This window comes from Lissotriton helveticus, chromosome 2_2, assembly GCF_964261635.1.
Source record: "Lissotriton helveticus chromosome 2_2, aLisHel1.1, whole genome shotgun sequence".
In the NCBI taxonomy this organism is placed as follows: Eukaryota; Metazoa; Chordata; class Amphibia; order Caudata; family Salamandridae; genus Lissotriton; species Lissotriton helveticus.
This window is the reverse complement of record NC_136060.1, coordinates 424,730,367-424,753,103: the sequence shown is the minus strand read 5'-3', so window position 1 is coordinate 424,753,103 and position 22,737 is coordinate 424,730,367. Positions and strand designations below refer to the sequence as shown.

Here is a 22,737-nt window from a genome sequence, read left to right as displayed (position 1 = left end):
AACTCCAAACAGAGCTCCGACACTAACCACCTAAAGTGCATCCTGCTCAATACCCGCTCGGTCCACAGACACTCCATTGAACTCTGGAACCTACTCGACACCACATCGCCGGACGTCGCCTTCCTTACAGAAACATGGATGAACGCCTCATCAGCACCCGACATCGCCATAGCCATCCCGGACGCCTACAAGATCATCCGAAAAGATCGCACCAACCAAACAGGAGGAGGCATCGCTATCGTCCATAAAAACACCATCCGCATCACGGCCAGTTCCGACGATAACCTCACTTCCGCCGAACACCTTCACTTCCAGATTCACACCGACCCCAAAACCACACTCAGAGGCACCCTCATCTACAGACCACCAGGACCCCGCACACAATTCAGCGAAGACATCACTGACTTCATCAGCCCACACGCCCTCCCCTCCGAGGACTACAGTCTACTGGGAGACCTCAACTTCCACCTGGAAAAGGAAAACGACAACAACACCACCACTCTTCTGGACAACTTGGCCAATCTCGGACTCAAACAACTTGTTGACACCCCCACCCACCGTGCCGGACACACGCTCGACCCTATCTTCACCTCCAGCAAGCACATCTCCTTCGATCACACCACAGCTCTCCACTGGACGGACCACAGCTGCGTTCACTTCCACTACAAAAAGACCACGACCCACAACCCCCCACAACCTATTCCTCGAAGAAATTGGAACAAAATCACCACCGACCAGCTCTTCACATCGCTTCACCAAAACCCCCCTGCCAAATCATCGGACCCAAACCAAGCAGCCACTAACCTCACACAATGGATCACCCACAGCGCCGACAAACTAGCACCCCTGAAAAACCATCTAATCAAGCAAGGTAGCAAAAAAGCCCCCTGGTTCAACGATTACCTTAAGAAATCCAAGAAGCTCTGTCGTACTCTCGAGAAAACCTGGAGAAAAAACCCAACCACTGACAACCTAGCCACCTTCAAGAACGCCACCCACAAACACCACCAACCAATCAGATCCACCAAGAAATCAGCATTCAAGGATCGACTAGACAACAATGTCCAAAACACTTCGCTACCTTCCCGGAAAACTGGAAACATGCCGAACTCAGCGCCCTTCTGAAGAAACCCACAGCAGACCCAACCGAACTTAAGAACTACCGCCCCATCTCGCTCCTCCCATTCCCCGCCAAAGTCATTGAGAAAGCCATCAATAGTCAGCTCGCCGCCTTCCTCGAATCCAACAAATCCCTCGACCCTTCACAGTCCGGCTTCCGAACCAAACACAGCACGGAAACCGCCCTCATCGCAGCAACAGACGACATCCGAACACTACTGGACAACGGAGAAACAGTTGCCCTCATCTTACTTGACCTATCCGCAGCCTTCGACACAGTCTGTCATAGCACCCTCATACAACGCCTCAGCAACGTCGGAATACAAGGAAAAGCATTGGACTGGATCATCTCATTCCTCGCCGGAAGAGCCCAGAGATTCCGTCTCCCCCTTTTAAATCAGAGGCCACCGAAGTCATCTGCGGCGTACCACAAGGATCATCACTCAGTCCCACCCTCTTCAACGTATACATGAGTCCCCTCGCATCCATCGCACGCCAACACAACCGCAACATCATCTCTTACGCAGACGACACCCAGCTGATCCTCTCCCTCACCAAAGACCCAAACACCGCCAAAACCAATTTACACGAAGGAATGAAAGAAGTAGCCGAGTGGATGAAGAACAGCCGTCTTAAACTTAACTCGGACAAAACGGAAGTCCTCATCTTAGGGTCATCCCCCTCGGCCTGGGATGACTCATGGTGGTCACCGGCCCTGGGAACCGCACCCATTCCTACGGACCACGCACGTAACCTGGGCTTCATCCTGGACTCCTCCCTCTCGATGACCAGACAAGTCAACGCCGTCTCATCATCATGCTTCAACATCCTACGCATGCTCAAAAACATCTTCCGTTGGATCCCTCCCCACCGAAACAAAAAAGACGGTCACCCACGCACTGGTCACAAGCCGACTGGATTACGGAAACACCCTTTACGCCGGAACCACAACCAAACTACAGAAAAAACTCCAACGCATCCAAAACGCCTCAGCCAGACTCATTTTGGACATCCCTCGGCAAGCTCACATTTCCGGCCACCTGAGAGACCTCCACTGGCTCCCTGTCAACAAGAGAATAACGTTCCGTCTCCTCACCCACGCACACAAAGCCCTCTACGACCTAGGACCCGAATGCCTCAACACGAGACTTTCCTTCTACACCCCCTCCCGCCAACTTCGATCGTCCAACCAAGTCCTCGCCGCAATTCCGCGCATCCACAGATCCACCATGGGGGGAAGATCCTTCTCCTACTTAGCGGCCAAAACCTGGAATTCCCTCCCCACCCACCTCCGTCTCACACAGAACCACCCCTCCTTCAGAAAACAACTAAAAACCTGGATATTCCATAAGTAAAGCACCTCCCTCCCTCAAGCGCCTTGAGACCCTCTGGGTGAGTAGTGCGCTGTACAAATCTTGGAACTTGAACTAGGTGACATTGGTTTATGAAGATGCCAAAGGTCTGACTATCTACATTGAATCGCTCTAGAGAGGCTAAGGGAACTAGCACAGGGGTTACCATTGAATGGGCTTAGGAAGCAGGGGACCAACATTGGCGGATGCTGAAGCACTGTCTACTGTGGAAAAACAAGAAAGTATTAAGAGTGGTTTTGTTTTCCCAGGAATGGATGAAGTCCACAGTTGGACTGGTCGGTTCTAGGACGCTGTCCCTCGACTTTTTGCTTTTCTCCTACCCTGTTTTCCGCTGATCTGAATGCTAGCCTCAAGACTTTGAGCTAATTTGACACTGTCATTCAGTGCCAAAGCGCTGTGCTCATGATATACATAATTAGATGATTTGAGTTATCTGTAAATCCCTTGTCTAGGGGTAAGCTATATACAGTGGGCATGTATCTCGAATGCTGCTCCGTGGGCCTGCAGCACTGGTTGCGCCATCCACAAGGTAGCTCATTGATTGTACCTCAGGTTTGCCCTGTTGGGGCCTGAGTGCACAAGCCCCTGTTACTCAGCTTGGCATCTAAAAAGCTACGTGCCAAGGTTCGGCATGTCTATTGCTATATCGGAGTTCTACCTGTTGACCACTATTCACCAATTTGTGACATCCATCATTGGTTTCAATGAATAAACGCACTTGCACTTTAAATGGGGGCGGAGCCATGATATTCCACCTATGAGAGATCCCTATAAATGCACCTATCGTGGGGAACCTTACAATTCCTTGCCTTTAGTCACGGAATCATCCGCCGCCATTGAATACGCCGTGATAAAGCGTCCCTAAACAGGTATGTGCTTAGTATAGGGAGGTTAAATCTATTGGATTTCTGGATCCTTTATATTATTATATTCCTTCGTGTTGCACTAGTTAATGGGGTTAATGCGTAGCCCCTTCTGAAACAAAATAGTCTGCAATATTCTTGCGGTGCTCGCTTCGGGAAATGTGCCCTTTAAATATGGGTGTACTTAAACAGATAGGGTAAGAAATACACCTCCTGTCTAAATAAGCTACGTCCTTTTCTACCCGCAAAGGAAACACACCTCCTGTCTAAATATGTTGTGTCCTTTGTTACCCTTTAAGGTTGTAACATCGGGAACCGTATGCGGTATATTAAAGAGTGTGGGCGCCGTTTCCTTTGCATTTCATGTATTCTAAACGCCCCTCGAGTACTTCGCATAGCGTTTTACAAGTAAGCGAGATTCTTTAATATTTTTAGCTTACAGATAAAAATAAAGTAATATGTTTTTAAACTGTCTACTTTAACAGCTTACGCTAGAAAAAAGAAAGAAGCAGGGAGAGAAAGAAATAGAAAGAAATAGGTAGAATACTTTGTGGGTATATTGTCTTCCTTATTCTCTGCTTTTTGCTATTATTTGCAGAAATAATATATCTGTCGCTATCACACCTTGCATTCCCTTGAACATGCCCATGAATGATCACGCTTTATTTATTTAAGGTAAGGAGATTATGTCCTATAGATCATGTAGATATATGTACACACAAATTAAGGATCTAAGACTATCATCTATCCTTTACCTCTCCAACTTTTCCATAGGAATGAGCAACTATGGTTCCAAGTAGGATGGTTCCTTTTAATGGCAGAAGTTAATAGAATTGCTATACTCATCCACATCATAAACAAAGAGGTAACTTTCGAGGAAGCCTAATGCAGATAATATAGGAATTAAACCTAATAGTGTCTTCTAATAATTTCTTGATTTCTAATTTCCTTCTAGATAGCAAAGTGACTACTTTACAGTATATTCTATGCTGTACCATCCTTTTAACTCTATGAAGTCTGAGTAATGTGTACATAAGTTCATGAAGAAATGCATTACTATCTATCATTGGTACGTTCAACATGTACATATTCAGTATGCTAAAATGGTCAGCTGTTCCCTGCATAAACAGGATTGTCCCTTTAGTAATATAGAAATAGAGACCTTACCTATTTAACACCCAGTTATACTTAGAGTACCCCTCTTTGGGTAAAGAATTAGCACCAATGATCTCTATGTTCCACCATAAAATGTTAGGAACATATAAGTTGATCACATGTCATGTTACCAGTACTGCCACCAAATTAATAAATCGATTTTTTAGGATGCCACACCATAAGTCTTCCTTGGAGATATTATCTAGAGAGTTTGTTCTTATACTAACGAAATAATCACTGTAAAGTTTTTTTGTTCAGCCCTATGTGAGTTTGTGGTTCTATGTGTGCTCAAACTGTGGTAGAATTTGTTTTTGTTGTAAGACATTTCTGGCAATCTGTAAGAAAAGAAAAGAAGTAATGAAATTATTATTGTCAAAACACGAGTGAATATTTTTGTAATCTGGTCTTCTTAAATTGTAGAAATACGCTGATAATGTCCTGATGAAGACACCCTGGTAGTGTCGAAACGCGTTGGCAGACGAACATCAATTCTGACAATCAGCGGGGGATATTATCATATTTCATTTCCCCTCATTGATTTATTGAGAACACGATTATGCATTCTCTTTTTATTATCTTTTTATCACTTTTTGTATTAGATTATTTGTGCTCATCAAACTTTTATCATTGTTATTAAATTTTATAATATCATGTTCACTAGTTAGTAATTTCTTTTTACTTGTGTTTTGCGTATATATGTAATTTGTGCCAGTTGTCTACATTGTGAGTGCCTGGATATATTACCTTCGCAATCATTTGCTTTGCCCTGATCCAGGATTTTGATCATATTCAGGGGGTCCTTGTTCTAATGCTGCAGTAAAGAGTAAACAGTCGTGGCGGAGGTCCCTAAATATTTTCCCAGGGCCAGATGGCTTGCCTCTTGTCCACGAGATCCCAGGGACACAAAGGATATCACAGTTTCCACAAGATTGTAAGGAGACTGTCTTTGACTTCCAGATCGGGAGGATGACAGTTCCTGACATCATGGCCACTGTCCGAAGTCGATGGCTCCCTCTCCCTGGACCTATACCACAAAGTACTTTGTTGTGGGAACATCATGACGAGGCCCAAGGGGTTTTGTGTCCCTTGTGGGCACATATAGCTGACTATCGGGAGCTACGACAGTTCATACCTCCGCTTCAGGAGAAAACATTTCGCCAGACTTGAAAACACACCAGCTTCCTGGGTAACAACCAGTGAACTGCTTCCCTTCCTGCACAGCTCTGCCTGATAGCTGCTGCCCCTGACCCTTGCAGGTCTGAGCTTGAGACCCTCCTCCACCTGCAGGCACCCACCTGTGGGGAGCATCTCTTTTCTGCTGCTGCTCTGCCTTCTGTCTCTCTGACTTTCTAATCTCGTTTTCCTTCTTTACATCTGGTTTGATTTTTGTACATTTTTGTCACTTTTCTTCCATTTTTGTCTCTTTTCACTTTTGTGCCTTTTTCTTTCTATGTCCCTGCCTTTGTTTGTCCCCCGCAACCTCACCCCCTCTGGCGCCGCTTTACCGCTTCCCGCTTTCCTGCCTCCCTGCTGTCTAGCCCTCCTCCTCACACTATTTAATGGTGACACTATGCGGCTACACAGCGAGCATGCCGCTGGCATACCAGGGGCACACCAAAGGCAGGTCTGTCTGCTTATGTCCATGCCTGTACTGTGCCCAGCACCATGGACCCTGGCCCTCAACACCAGACCACTCTGCCAGCCTCCTCGTGTCACCAAAGAACACCAAAGGCCCCTTCACCTGCGGCACTTGCAACAACACCTTTACCAGCCTCTGCACACCAGACCTACCAACTGCGTGACCCTCAAGAACCAGACTCAACCATCTCAGATGTATAATACTCAACACCCCCCCTCAAAAGACATACCATGGAAATCTTGGACCTGCTCAACTCCACCTTCCCCGATGTTGCCTTCTACACAGAAACCTGCATAAACTCCAGCTCTGCCCTGGACATCGCAACCGCCATCACCGACTGATACAAAATTATCCAAGAACCACGTCATCCAACCAGAAAGAGGCATCGCTATCGTACACAAAGACACCCTCCACCTCACAACCAGCTCCGACGATCACTCACCTGACATGGAGCACAGACCAACTCGAACGCTACCCTCCATGGCACCCTTGTCTGTGTCTGAAGTGGATTATTATTTTAGGATTGCATAAACCCATTTTTCTGATTCTGATTCCAAACATTAAGAAAACATTCCTGCTTCCATTGTACCAACTTGCCACAAATGTGACTAGGATCTGATTTCTTCAAAGTTTGCACATCAATCCCTGTACTCGGATCAATTGAAATACCGCAACCTCTTCCTTGCTATTGAAACCCATTACCACCTTGCATCGTCGGAACTCCCTGTTCATACACTCACTGCATGGGACCAACATTACCTTAAAACTGTGAATTCTGACTTTGTTGTCCAGCTTACGTCTGTGCCACCATCAATTTCTCCTTTAACTGATCCTGCCTCATCTCAATCTCATCTCTACAGGATTTTGCGCACCTCAAGATCTCATTCATTGTTTTATTCTGCCAACAAATCAAATCGTGGTTAATCAATGAGGCAACTTCCCTTCTCAATCCTGACACAAACTGCAACACCAAAATTCCCCATATGTTTCAGCTCAACATTCTCGATTACACCATACTATACTGTTTTAATACCTGCATCAATCTTTCATAATAAGCGTGCACTGACTCTTTAGGGTCTGGGATTGTTGTGTCTATCTTAACCCAAAAAATATATTTAGCTGATACCTTTCCTTTCAAAAAGATTATCAATGGCTGATTTATTTATTTATTTATTTATTTATAAAGTCTTATATAGCGCGAACGTGACCCACGAGGGTATCAGAGCGCTTTACAATAGAAGAATAAGCCATGGAAAAGGTAGTCAATACAAACAACATGTCAAATTGTCATAGTAGAGCAATAGCATCTGCAGAACAAATTACATTAGACATTGTGCTATCAGCCGCACAGATCTATATCCCATGAAAAACATTAATTAGCAAACAATTGTGGAGCAACATGGGATGTGATAAAAGACATGCAGCCATATAAGTCCCATACTTGGATTTAGGACATTAGTTTGTTCATTAATATACTTTTTACTTCCTTTTTGAATACAGTAAGGGATGTGATTCCACGCACTCTGGGTGGAAGAGAGTTCCAGATCTTTGGAGCAATCCCTGAAAAAGCTCTACAGCCTGTTCTCTTCTTTCTGAAGGATTGGGGTTTCAGAAGTAGAGTGGTCGCACTTCGTAGTTGTCTGCAGCCACCTGATTTTTCTAACTTTAGCGCCAAGTAGCTGGGTGTATTGTTGTGAATTGCTTTGTACGTCATGCGCGCCACTTTAAGGTGTATTCTTGCTTCATAAGGCAACCAGTTCAGTGCTTTCAAGGTTGGTGAGATGTGATTGTTTCTTTTGGTTCCTGATACCAGTCTAGCCGCAGCATTCAGGGCTGCTCTCAACGGTGCAAGCCTGTATTTCGGGAGACCAGCGAGGGTGGTACTTCCGTAGTCTAGTCTAGGTAGTACCAGAGCTTGTACAGCAACTTTTAGGTCAGCCTGGGTGAGGAAGGGTTTAAGTTTTCTTAATATATTCATTTTGTGATTAGCTCCCTTGGTGGTAGTAGAGATGTGCGCCTGCATATTCAAATGTTTGTCAATGGTGACACCTAGGGATTTAGCCGAGTCTATGATGAGGGGGACACAGTCAAAGGAGGTTAGGTGTTTTAACCGGAGGTCTATCTTTGGGGTGTAGTTTGGTGGTGAGATGAGGATGAATTCCGTTTTTTTGGTGTTTAGCATGAGATGGTTGTTGGTGAGCCAGCTTTGCGTGTTCAGAAGCGTAGTGTTAAGAGCAACAAAGTCATCTGGCGAGGAGATTTTAAGGTATAGCTGCGTGTCATCCGCATAAAGGTGATATAGAATGTTCACAGAATTCAGAGCATTCGCCAGGGGCTCCATTAACAAATTGAAGAGAATGGGTGAAAGGGCAGATCCCTGAGGTACACCAAGAGTGACCAAGGATGGTTGCGAGAGTGAGTTCTTAATCTTGAATCTTTGAGATCTGTTATTCAGGAAGGAGGAGAACCACTGTAGCACAACGCCCGAGAGGCCCATCCTTCTTTCCAATAGGGCTAGGAGCTTATCGTGCTTGACCGTATCGAAGGCGGAAGACAGATCAAGGAGTATTAAAAGGCATGATTCATTTCGATCAAGTATGATTAGTATATCATCCATAATGTGCGTGAGTGCAGATTCAGTGCTGTGCCCACTACGGAAGCCCGATTGGTGACTGTCTAAGAGGTTGAAGCTCTCAATGTGATTGCATAATTGGTTTTGAACACATTTCTCCAATAGTTTAGCCAAGGTGGGGATATTGGTTATAGGACAGTAGTTGTTAGGATCAGCTGGAGAAGCATCAGCCTTCTTTAGTATAGGAGTGACCTGTCCTATTTTAAGGCAATCCGGAATGACACCTTGAACCAAGGAGGCGTTTACAAATTTAGACCATAAAGGTAGTATAGCGGTTTTCAAGATCTTGAATAGGGCAGGTGGCAAGGGATCCGAGAAATGATTGGAAGGGTTGATTTCTTGTAGAGTGTTGAAGATAGTTTGTTGAGAGATTGGCGAGAAGGTGTGCAAGGAGGCATTGTTTTTTGGTACTTCCCTTGGGTTAATATAATTAATAAGGTCTTCAGATAAACCGTCCAATTTGGGATCTAGAGCCATAGGATGGCGGGTGGCCAGCTTTGATTGTATGTCTAGCTCAATAGTTTTAGTCTTTTCATGGAAGAAACTGGCAAGAACATCACATGTAGGTGTGGCCAGGTCATTTAACTCACTGTAGTTAGTTGTATTGCAAGATTGTTCCTTGATGATATTTTCTCATCACCAGCTCTGATGGGGTATTCGTCTCTAGATTTCTTGGAGGCTTCCTCTTAGGTCAAGTCACAGACACTTTATATTCTGCCTACAAATCACTTAGTACCATAATATCAAAGAAGGTATTTAAATCTATCTACAGAACCTTATCAATATTTACAAATCGTTCAACCTGAGTATACCACTCTGATGGTTTCTCTCTCAGTTATGGAAAATTATTACTGAATGACGCACGGTTTCTCATCCTCCAAGTCAAATGGACATAACCTCCACCTGGCACTTTCCTCAACGGGAAGCTGAGGTACCCTCTCCCTCCACTGCAGACGGAGTTGATTGCCCTCCTAGTTTCTTGCTGTCTTACTTTTTTGCCCATCTGCCTTCCCACTTGTCTGGTTCACTTGCCTAGTTCATTGGATACTGCCAACTTTTTCCTTAATCTGCAGTTTCATTACTGATGTTCTCAAACTAGTTATGTCCTCCTCACTAAAGCCTACACTGTAACGTTTCTGCAAAGACTTGGTCCTAGTCAACTCAACCTAGTGCTTCCTGGCTAGTTCTGATAACCTTTGGTGAATCTACCCTGCACGTCAGGTATCATACACATGCATGGACAAAAGTTCACTCTCTTGATAGATATCTAATAGAAAAAGGTCAAGGTTCCCTACTTTCATCTCATCTAGTTCTAATTTTAATTTGAACACATCCGCTGTATTTTCTCTCACTGGGGACCGAATTGTCTCTGCGGTCACACCTGAGCTTGTACCTTCTCCTGGGTTTTCAACTAACCTTTGGGGCCATCTATTAAATTCCTGTACATTTGAACCAGCCTGCTTTACAAAGGCAGAAGATACTATCGCTTGTCTGGAACTACTTTGATTACTTACTCATAGACATATACGACTTTAGTGATCCCTGAACAATCTCTCTCAGAGGGGTGAATCCTGTCTGGTTCAGGGTTGGATCTGCACTTGCAGCACAAGGGGTATTATATTGAATGCGGACTAAAGGTGTTGGCAAAAGTCTTCTCATACTTGGGTTCATGGGAGTGTTACCTATTATACCCATCCTAGTAGGTACTGCTAAAGTATTCATTCCCTGTCAATCAAGGATTATACAGTGGGGCCACAGGACCGATAGTGACAAGAACAGTAAGTGCATCTGGGGAGTTCAAAGGAACCGGTTTAATGGGGTTACTGATTCCTGTATTCCCTCCCATCACATTAGAACTTGTATTCACTGGTGCAATAGCTGCTCCTTAAGTTCCATTGACACCTGCACCACTCATTCCTTCTTGTTGAGCTTTATTATATGGGGGTAGAGGGGTCGACAATAATGCATTTAAAAAGATCATCACTAGAATCACTATAACAGGCTTCATCCTCACTCTCTGCATTTTCTGACTCTTGCCCCTTTTCTTTTTCTTTCTCTCTTCTCTTCCTTTCCTGTCTCTATCTCTGTTTGTTGATGCGGGGTACAGGCTAGCTCCCGCTTTCATATTGGTTCACCACTTCTTTTGTTCAGCATCCCATCTAGCATCAGCGTCAATCAATCAATCATGAGGTTCTTGTAAAGCGCCACTAATCACCACAGAGGATATCCAGGTGCTGGATTCTCTCGCACATGGTCAAAGAGCCATGTCTTGATCCTTTTCCTGAATTCTAGGAGGGAAGGGCAGGTGCGCAGGCCGAGGTAATTCCAGGACATGGCAGCTATGTAGGAGAAGGAACGACCTCCGCAGCGGCTTTGGCGGATGCAGGAGTTGTGGGCCTGGGCAAGGGAGGTAGAAAGGAGCTCTCTGGTGGAATGATGGAAAGTCAGGTGGTGGTTGACGTATGCTGGACCAATGTTGTTGAGGGCTTTGAAGGCATGTTTGTGTACGGGGAGCCAGTGGAGAGTTCTGAGGTGGGGTGAGGTGCTGGTTCTTCTTGGGAGGTTAAGGATGAGTCTTGCAGTGGGGTTCTGTATGGTCTGGAGGCGATTGAGTAGATGTTTGGTAGTACTGGGGTAAAGGGCACTGCCGCAGTCGAGGTGGATGGAGATAAGGGTCTGGGTAGTAGTTTTCATGGTGGGGATGGGTATCCAACAGAAGATCTTGCGTAGGAAACAGGCGGAGGAGAAGGCGGTGACTTGGTTTGTCATTGTTAGTTCGCTATCAAGGATGACTCAGAGGTTGCATGTGTGGTTTGAGGGCGCCAGTGCTTGGACGACCGGATTCCGAGGCACATTAGAAGGGGTAGGTCATTGGTGAAGTTCTGTAATGGATGACTATGCTAACATTTTGTGTTTTTCTCAGTGTTTCTCTCAAGGAGGTGACAACATCACCTTCATTGGGTCAGTGACTCTACATTCTGCAGGTACACCTCTAGGGTACGTAGAGTTTACACACTTTGTGTTGCATCCCTGGTCCCAGACACTGTGTAGATTAGTTATAATTTTACGGTCCTGAAGAATTGCCCTAGATCACATCTTGACTATTTGACGACATGAAACATGTTGACCTTACAAGACACCACGTTTTTAACAAGTCAGGCATACACAAGGATTACAAATTTTAGTTTTTTTAAGTCACTACTCAATACACTGACAACCACATTTCATCAGTCTACACAAAGGGCCCCTAACTTGCACGGCTTTGGAAAAAGATCTCCGATAAAGAGCTCCCTTGAGGGTGCCTATCAGGCATTTCAGCACGGGCCTAACGAGGAGCAAGCCCGATGATGAAGCATGACACCAACAAGGGGGTGTGAGTGCCCCATTTTTCAAAAAGGAACCACTCCTCCTCAAGTTACTCCCTGTTTTCTGACCTATTCCCCTTTGTCTTTTGTCCCCCCTTTAGGAACAGCATGCCTCTTTATTTCTAGAATTAAAGGTGGAGCATGTATGCTGGATCTTTATGGGCTCTAGGTCACCTATTTTTAATGATGTTCTACATTTATAGTCATATAATGACATGGCTTATCCTCGGGTGGTGACTCTTCTCCCTCTCAAATAGATAGCTTTAAATCGCCCCCAACCTTGTCTCGTACAGCCTTAAAGAATTTCATTGTACAACAGTAAATCAAAAATTACAATGATCTTTTAGTCTCAAACTAGCAAATAATTTTTATTGTCCATAGTTCTCATTTGGCATCAACAACCAATTGCAATTAGTCTACCAATACCTGTGCAGCTTTACAACAACTGACCAATCAGAGTGTGACACTCTGTGACGTCAATCTCATTCCTAACAGCTCACATTTGCCTACAGAGCCACTAGTGATCGGGGCCAGCACTACCTGAAACAAAGCCTCAAAAACTATCATCAAGACAGGGTTCTGAGATCTAATCACCTGAAACTGCTCAGGATTCCTTGCTTTTCTAATGCCAGGATGGGCGGTCGAGCTTATTCTGTGAGAACTGCAGCACTTTGGAATTCCCTGCCTATCTATCTGCACGTGATAGCGTTAGAATTGGCATTTAGGAAAGAGCTGAAAACCTGGCTCTTTAGCCTCCCGTAGTTCTCACCCCATTTTCCTCATTTTGAATCTGTATTTAGTGCCGGGACACCTCAGGTTGGAGGTAACTGTGCGTTCTATAAATGTAATTTATTATTATTATTATAACAGCGGCTCACCCTCCTTTCCACTTTGTCACGCTCTCGTTCTCTCAGCAATTTGTGCAAAGAAAATGCAAGCAATTTCAACAACTAACTTTGTATGCTTCGCTAAAGAAATTAAAGTATTCATACACACAAGAAATGGTGCAGAGTAACACTTTCTGACCTACCCTGAAGCTTCAACCAAACCTTGACCAGCAGGGTCTCACTCGGATTTATACAGTTTCTCCCTATGCAATAAGATTCACTATACCAACCACACCTCACAATCACTCAAAAATAAAGTTCCTATCTCAATTATGCTATTGACGACATCTCTTGAGTAGCACTACAACACAGCAGACATCTACAATATAGTTTATTCTACACTTTTTAAAACAATCCCGAGATCTTAGACCACGTCAGAACCGATGACCACGTCAACTACTCTGGATTAAGCGCCACATTCACACAACTTAAAACATTGCCACCGAACACCACACAATAACCAGAAAACACCGCAAGCGAAGCACAAGAAATTGCAACGCACAACCTTATTATTACTCACACCTCTGCTGTTACAACTCCCTCCTGAACCGCTGGAACTCCACCAATCCTCTGAATGAACCATGGGCTTTAAGGGTTTGGACTAGGTTTGGGCAAATTCAGTATGGCACACCTTAACTCCCTCACTACAGTGCAAAACCATTCGACAATCCTAACCATTTAAGTCAGCGCTGGGCTAACCTCTTACCATTGGTTATCCAATGGATCTTTATTTGTCGAGTGAGATATGAAGGAAGTTAGCACTTAGTCAACCACTTCAGATTAACAGTGTTATCCATTTGGTTACACAATAAGAACCAGGAATAAGAAAATATAGTAAAGACATTTTATTAAAAGTTAGCAGTTAAGTTAATGTAAATGAGTCTCAATACCATGCTGTAAAGGTACAAAGTAACAACTGGATAGCTAGACCTTCTAAAGAAGTTCACATGCATCAGTTTGAGACAGACAAGGAGTTCAGTCACAGCAATACAAAGAATCAATAGCAGAACCTGGTGCTCAGAGAAGAGTCTCAGATATTTTCCATAAAACATGAGTAATGTCTAAAGTCCTCAAATTTAGAGTCTAAATTCATCAAAGGTTATTAATTTAAAGAAGCCTCCAAAGTCAGGGAAATACAGAAAAAGAGAGAAATTTGTGAAGTTTGTGGAAAAGTGTCAGCATTTCAGCAGCTCAGTCAAGAGTCTTTTAGGAATGGGGAAATACGTGTTAGCCTAAGCCACACTCAGCAAAAAATCAAAAGGGTAAACATAGAGGTCGGTACCTCTCAAAGTCCAAAGGAAAAGTGGCCAGCATCAACCTGTGAAAACACCAGCTAATACCACATGAATCATCTGGGTAACACCCTTTGCTCACATCATCAGGGGTTCCATTGTCCTTTCGAATCTCACATTGCGAAATTCAACATTAGCGGACTCTCCCAGACCAGTCCTGAGAATCACATCGACCTTGGGTACGTACCTGCAACACCTCGATTAATTAATGAACACCCTAGTTTTCTTTGTTCTTTGTCATGTTCCTCTTCTCAACATCTCTGTCACTAGAACAGTGTTACATCTATACTCAAACTGAAAAAGACATGCAAGCAGAAATGTATAAACAGTATTTGGTTCAGAAAGAAATACAGGCCTACTTGACTGAATTTAAGCATATAATTTAATGGTGTAAATTATTATGTGTTATTTGTGCACACACAATGACAAATAAACGACACGTCAGCACATAAATTCAGCATTAGACTCACGTTGCAATTTTAAGTAAGCATAATATAACTTTGAATGCATGAATATAAGTTTGACTAAGTACTGCATTATAAATGGAAATGTGAAAACATTAGTGCCCATGTTTACATAAATCTTTTTCGTTTCTAGAGCAAATGCATTTTAATAGGGTGAAGATGGTTTTATCTAATCTCTAAAGACTACATTTCATTTTAATAAGGTTAAGGCACACAGTATATATGAAATTCTAGTTCTACAATGAATGCACTTCAGTACTGAATTTAAGTGAAATTTTACATTAATAACATTAGAATCCACAAAATGATGTAGTGCTAAGTGCACATATATATTACGTCTTTATGACGTGTATGGCTGAAGCCAAAATTGTGCTACTCTAGAAATGATTAGGGTTGTGATGATGGCACTAAGACTATTGCCAGATCGTGCATAATGGGCTCTCAAAGAATGTCATTGACAGACTACAGATGCAGCCCAAGTATCACCAGTGGCTGAGATTAATTGAAACATTCTACCCATCACTTTGTTCTTGTTGCAGTAGGTTGAAATGGCAGGCGTGAGAAGGGAGCAGATTGTAAAGGGAGGGTCAGTAGTGAGGAGCAATACTGACGTCAAAAAAAGGCCGTGCTAGTATTGGTTAAACGAGCAGTGCAAGCCTGAGTTTAATTGGTTGCTAGATAGAAGCTTTGTTAGGATTGGTTAAAAGAAAATTGTATGTTGGATTCTGATTTGATATTTGGTGTGAGTCACGCAAAAATATTACGAGACATGATGTAGTTTGTTTATCTAGGTACCTGAATCGATATTCCTATTTCTTTGCCCTTGTGTGGTTACAAATCAATTTTGTCCCTACAACGGCATAGAAACCCTTTTCATAATTCAGTCATAGCGCATGCTGTCACATTAAGCAAGCCTATTCCTCCAGCCCCCTAGAAAGCACACCGAGTTCGTAAACAAATCCAAGCCTCAAGCAACCTAGGAAATCCCCGCTGCTTTGTTTTGATTTCATCCTAGAACTCCTGTAAAGCACTGTAAGAACGACCAGTTCTTAGTGACATCTTTATTGAAGTCTTATGTCCAGCCTTACGTCAAACCCGGCACCTTTCAGGTATAAATTTACCAACGTTGCCTTAAGCAAACACACGGTGGTAATCCTGGAGCAGAGCAGCTATCTACTTCCGAAGAGCCCAGCTGATGCGAGAGCCCACGGACGCTGCCCCTCCCTTTTGACGCGCTGAGAAAGACGCTGTCTTTTCTCCTGCTGAGAAATCCAGCCTCTGGCGTTTCCAGCCTACCCTTGCGGGTGACTGGGATACCGAGTCCTGAGAGAGAGATACCAGCCCTCCTGCCTTCTAATACCCAGGTACTGAACTGACTAAACCCTTACAGAGAATTCTTGAGTCAGATTCTTGGCAAAACAAACTTAACTTAAACTGCTACTTACTTACTCCTTCCCACGCATTAGGCTTAGGTCAGTTACACCGGGGTAGGCGTAGTTAGAAGCACCAGTTGAGTACGATTAGTCAATGTATATATGTATGTATCTATTTTATCCATTTTAAAGTATCATATGGCTAAGAAACAATATCAATGCTTTTACAGTATTACATAATCCTGCTTTTACTGTATGCACTTTACTTAACTATAAGTAATGCAATTGTAGCAATTAATTTCTCTTGTATGAGGAAAGAGACTGCTCAATAAATAACACCTTTTATTGAAAACGCCCATCTCTCTTTTTCTCTGCAATCTGGTGAAACTAAGTACGCACCTTTGACTGAGTGAAATAGCTGTCTTTTGTTTTCACATGACTCTAGAGATATACTCTTATTCAGGAAAAAGCAAAGTTGTCATGTTTTATGGTTGTCAGAAACTAAATCCCTTCTTGCCTATCCAGGGAGGTTAAACTCCTCCTCGCTTATTCGAGAAAGTTTCTAGTGAACTCTGAGCTAGCTGGCAAAAAACTTAAGTCTAATATGGTCAGTAGAGACCTAGTTACCCTCAGTCCTACGTCTACATTACTGAAGATATTATTCCAATGCGCAGAGCCTATTGGGACTATAGGAACTACACTACAATGGGACTGTTGCAGCACCGACAATCCCGCCAGAATTAAACTTGTAATCCGGTGGGCAGTCTGACTATGAGTTTGGTGGTCTTCCTGCAGGTTGCTGGTGCAGTGCCCCGCAGGAAGACTGCCAAACTCGTAATCAGGCCCATAGTCTTGAGATGGTAGGAATTACATCAGTGTCTAAATCTTTAGACTTAGTAGAATCTTTAGGGCTTTCAGTGGTTGATCTCCGAGCACTGGATCATGCCCTTCTAATTTCATATAGACTGAAGAGATTCTGATTTATTTTTTAGACTAAGGTCCTGATCTATAACCTGGTGGAACACACGTTGTTCCACCAGATGGATGGAGTAAATTATTACATCTCCCTAGTGGAGGAACCAACCACCAGATTTACAAATGACAGCCAAACTAGTGGTCACAGTGCCAGGAACCGCCAATACAGCCGGAATTTGTAAACACCTTAAGCAGGACAACACACATTTAGGTGGAAAATCATATTTTGGTGCGAAAACACCATTGGGGAAGTATCAACAGCAGAACTGAAACATCAAAGACTAAATGTGCTTTCATTGCAATGCATGGGTGCTTTACTTCACTGTTCATGCACTCCAATAGGAGGCACTATTTGGAAAGTGGGCTAATACACTTAGTAGCCTGTGGTTGACAGTGGGCCTGAAATACTCCTCTAGTCTGATATAAAATGCAGCTGTACTCTCTTGAAACAATGACTGAATTGAGATTGACCTAATGAATGCTTGGCTGAGGACCTTGATGTAAAGGTCCTTTCTGTGTACATTTTTGGTGTTGATGATGATCTCTTTCAGTAGATGGACCTAAAAATGAAATATAGATGTAAGAAATGTGAACAAATGGTATTGGTTAGTAGGATTAAATCGTCAACTAAATCCCTTAAATTAGGTCCAATTGTTTGTCTCAGAGAAAACCACCAACGATGAGATGCATGCTAACTAGACCCAGGTAATATACTATAACCATATGCAAATACTTCTTTCTGAAAATATGCATTTTTGCACGTTTTGCTGAGTCATTAGCTTACACCAGTCGCCAATGGATCCTAGTGAGATCCACAGGCTACTGAGATGGGCAAGCTAAATATGGAAATCAAGTCTATAATGAACATGGATGAATTAACTATTGGAAGCATTGATTTGAATTTGCAAATTTGTCAATAAAGACTTGCACTTTTAGGATAAATGAAGTTGTTTCATAGGGCACAATTCAGTAGCACCATGGGGTGTAAATTAGCTGGCCCTTGAACCCACCAAGCACCCTTCACACAGCAGCTGAGAGTAGCCACAGCTCTGGTTCTCTGGCCAGGTAGCCTCGAGTGGAGGCTTAATACCCAATGGAAGCAGGTACCCCAAACGGTGAATTGCCATTGCTCCTTTAGTGGCCACCTTTTGTATCATTTCATATTACTATCTACCAGAGCTTTAGTAGCAGAGTGACTTGCAATAGACCTGACAAATACCCTCCCCCCTCATCAAATGTAACATTAGAGCAGAAACATGTTGACAAGGTTTTTATATCAGGAATGAGTTGTGTCCTTAGTTTGTCCGGTTGTTTTTATTGTTATTGTTATTGTTATTGTTAATTCCGGCTTCTATAGCGCCAACTCACCGGCAGGTCTCAAGGCGCTTATGACCGACATGACAACAATTACACGATTGTCAGAAACAAAAGAACAACATCATGTTTAGACCAGGCACAACGTATCCCTGAACAAAAAGGTTTTTAAAATTTTCCTGAAGCGGAGGAGATTACCCTCTTTACGGAGGGTTTCAGGTAATTTGTTCCAGATTTTTGGAATCAGGACAGAGAAAGATCTCCCACCTTTTGTGGCCAGCTTAAACCGAGGGCATACCAACAGCTGTGCATCTGAGGACCTTAGTCTCCGTTCCGGGTTATATAGCTCCAACCGTTCTTTTATGTACAAAGGTGCTTGCCCATAAATTGCCTTATGGGCAATACACAGACTTTTAAAGACAGACCTTTGTCCAATGGGCAGCCAATGGAGGCTCTGCAACAGTGGAGAGGCATGGGATCGTCTTGGAAGTTTAAAAACAAGGCGTGCAGCATCGTTTAAAACCACCTGCAGTCTACTGATCAGGGTCTTTGGAAGGCCTAAATAAAGGGCATTGCCGTAGTCCAGCCTTGAGATTATAGTGGCAGAGACTACGGTACGAAGCATAGACTGGGATAAGAGGGGAACTAACTTACGCAATTGTCTAATTAGACCATTGCAAGTACCTACTACAGTGGAGATCTGACTGCACATTGAAAGTTCGCTGTCAATTTTGATACCCAAGCTTTTCACCTTATCCGCTGGTATGGGAGTTGGGCCTAATTCCTGGGGCCAGTACAGGTCACTCCATGGGGAGCATATGGATGATATAACTAGAACCTCTGTTTTCTCGGGATTGATCTTTTTAATGCTATCCTTGGAGACAGAATAAAGCAGTCAGCTCCCAGCCAGAGATAGTTCTAATCTCACGTTTCGAGATTTGTTTCTATTTTCTGACATTTTGCACTCAGCACATTCATCCACTCCTCTGATTCACATAGGGCTTTTGAAGGTCTAATTTTAGGTGTCGTAGCCCACACCACACAGACTGTTGTGACCCTATGATGAAGCATGCCCTCTAAGGTTAGGTTTCTCGTCCTTAAGAAATGTTTCTTCTTTGACCATATGATTACTGCACATCCTGGGTAAGGTGTGTCCCCCTGGGCACAACTCTCATCCTAATAATAAGATTCTCAGGTTGTAAATGGAAAGTAATCAACAAAGAAAGTTCAATCCTAGTTTTTATTTTTAATTCTTGTAGTAATTCTTGTGGTTTCACTTCATTCAATTTGAGTGACAAACTTTAAGTCATAATAACTGGACTGGGATATCCAATGCATTTTGGGTATCTTACCCTTCATCAGGGACCAAACGGTTCAGTCATCATTTTCTTTCTCACTTCGGCGTGTGTGTCAATTGAGAAAGAAAATGATTACAGAGCCGTTTTTAGGTTTCGGCTACCGTCGCACTGCGTAAGCAGTGGGCGGAGCCGAAATCTTATGTCTGTAGTATGGGGGCCTGAACACGCCCCTCTCCTCCATTGGCTGGCCTCGTAAATGCTGGCCAGCCATTGGAGGAGAGGAGCGTCACTCAGTTCAGGGCCCGCCTTGACGCGATTCGGGGGCGTTTCTGGGTCTTTTTTTAAGTCCCGCCATCTCCTCTTCCCATTAGCTGGAATTTTACCTTCCAGCCAATGGGAAGGTGAGAGCACGCCCCCGAATCCCTACAGGACGCTGTGCTTTCCGAGCAGCGTCTACCGAGGCCATGCGGTAAGCCTCTGCCCCCCTGTTTGTGCCGTTGTTTCTTGTTTTTCATCAGACATTAACCGCGAGGACGAGAGGGGAAAGAAGCAAGTTTGGAAAGCCGTCACAGAAGGGAGAAAGCAGGAACTTGCACACGATATAGGGGCGGGGGTGTCTCATGGAAAAAGACTAACGCAGGATATGTATTGAATTCTGTGCGCTGACGTTTACCACTCGCAGCAGGTATTTGAGCAGAACCTTTATCACCTGCACTCATTCTATTACAAATTAAGCACTGCGGTCTTTTCGAAATACACGTCTGTAACATATACGCTGGAGCGTATTTACACACTCCTCCGTAGGTACGCTACTCTGCATTAAGTTTTACGATCCTCTTCATTTACGATCCTCTTCATTAAACACTGATCACGTGATGACTCCGCTCCAATCCCTCCGCCCGGTGTCGGCTCCACCATTCACCCGCAGGTGCCCGCGGCACCTCGGCCAGGCTCCCCGCCACCAATTACCGTTTTCTTCTTCCTCCGGTTCTGCAGGCGGCGCCCCACCAGGTCGTTGTAGAGGACGTGCTTGAGGTTCCTGGAGCGCTGGGGCCACCCGTAGCAGAAGGTCTCCATGCCTCGGTAATTCCGGCCGTAGCGCACCGAGCACATGGAGCGGGAGCGCAGGCGCCCGGCCCCGCTGCTGTTGATGCTGTTCACCCCGATCATCTTCTCTCGCTGGCAGAGGGCTCTGCTGGTGCCCCTGTCCTCTCCCAGGGGGTGGCTTCCCTATCTACAGCTGGCAGGTAGAGGAGGTGACGCTGCCAGGGCAGTGAGCTAGGCGCCCACCAACTTCCAAAGCCCGCGCTCCCAGGTGCCACGCGCTCCCGCCCTGGTCACCGCTGACAGGACCCCGGAGCCGCGCGCATGACTGGGAGCCTCGCGCGCCCTGACAGGATCCTCTGCTGCGGATGAGGGCCAGCTGCGACCTCGCCACGGAGTGAGTCAGGCTCACAGCGACGACGGGGCTGGCAGGAGGATCCCAACTACCCTCGACTTCCGCCTGCCAATGGCGAGCACATCCACCGAGAGGCACTTGGTATTCAGAGCAGCTAGGGGGCCGTGTGGGAGTGAGGGAACGACGCGCGCGGTAATGCAGCAAAAAGAGAGCACGGGGGAGGGAGTGGGATACGAGAGGAGGGACACATATCCGAGGGGGTTGTAAGATGAGGGGAGGGGTATGAGAGGAGTGGGTTACAGGAGGGAGATACGCGAGGTGAGGTACACGCACACACAGGTGTATGAGTGTGTAAAATACATTTGTATTTACGTAGCGCCAATGCCAATATATATGCCCAAATAAAACATGTTTCTGCATTAAGTGTATCATTAAACGAAGTCACACAATTTATTACCGCGCAACCAATATAAATACATTTGATTTCAATTGTTGTGGGAGAGGATCATATGACCCACTCAAGGCTTTGGCTGGTGTGACGTATGGGTTCCTCCTCTCGCAATCAACAAATACATCAATAGCATATTTTCAGCGGAGCATTTATTTTGTATTCAGTGCCTGATGAAATTATTAGACTAATATTGTAAGTGTGATATATATATATACACATATATATATATTTATATATATATATATATAAATATATATATATGTGTATATATATATACATACATATATACACACACACAGAAACACACACGTACAATGAATAGTTGAAAATAGGTGAATTTAATGGTTATAACTTGTTCTGTCTTTTTCTTCCTCCGTTTTACCCGTTCGTGTGCCGCTCCCCAAAAATGAACGTCGGTAGGCGCACCTGCTACCACTTACTCAAATTAAGCAAGTACAGCAGTGGGAGAGTTGTCAGCAGTAAATGTTTCTCCCAGTCGTCCTCTGACCTGTAATAGATATTGGCTGTTTAGGTAAGGCTGCAAGTGCTTATGAGACAGCATTTGTTGTTTTGGGTTATTAAGTATAGATTCCGATCGGACTAGCCAGTCAGCTCACAAAAGAGGCTCGCGCACGTTCTGCTTCCCACCTGTGCAAGACTACCTACCATTCTCGGGTTCGGTGCCTCCATTTATCCTGGGTGCAGAGTGTATGGCGGCGCTACTGCTTCCTTAAAGTGACATTCATTGTGTAAAAGCAAACGATGAAGGATACAGATTTTGTCTTGCCCCGCCAATCAGTCTAGATATTGTGGGCATAGAACTCGGTGAGAGATCACCATTGAAGTTATTTATGTCCTGATACGCATTTATTTATGTAGTGCATCATACATGCAATTAACCTAATTATAAGCACTTTTGGTTTTGGGCTGAAGCAAAGAGAGATGAGTTAATTCACCTACATCACCTAGAAACAAGGTTTTGGTCAAGTGCCATTATTTGCCCCTATTTCGCCTGGGTCGAAAGTTGACAGGTAAGCCACTACACCACATTCAACATTGAGTTACTGTGTGTACATGTGTGGGTGTATAGAATGGAAATAGGTGAATAACTGGAGACAGGTGTGGTTGTGCATGTTGA

At 44.2% G+C, this 22,737-nt stretch overlaps 1 long non-coding RNA gene across 3 annotated transcripts in view; it reads left to right on the top strand.

Annotated features, from left to right (window-relative positions):
* Positions 1 to 3,310: 3,310 nt before the first annotated feature.
* LOC144821869 (uncharacterized) overlaps positions 3,311 to 22,737 on the top strand; it is a 63,393-nt gene continuing 43,966 nt past the window's right edge. Inside the window, exons 1-5 of one of the 3 annotated variants that reach the window (XR_013608480.1) lie at positions 3,311 to 3,361; positions 3,954 to 4,030; positions 4,130 to 4,220; positions 4,311 to 4,424; positions 4,931 to 5,161. This is a non-coding gene — a long non-coding RNA (uncharacterized LOC144821869). Of the gene's footprint in view, positions 3,362 to 3,953; positions 4,031 to 4,129; positions 4,221 to 4,310; positions 4,425 to 4,930; positions 5,162 to 22,737 lie in introns of those variants that run through there. The other 2 variants (XR_013608481.1, XR_013608482.1) reach the window with 2 other exon arrangements.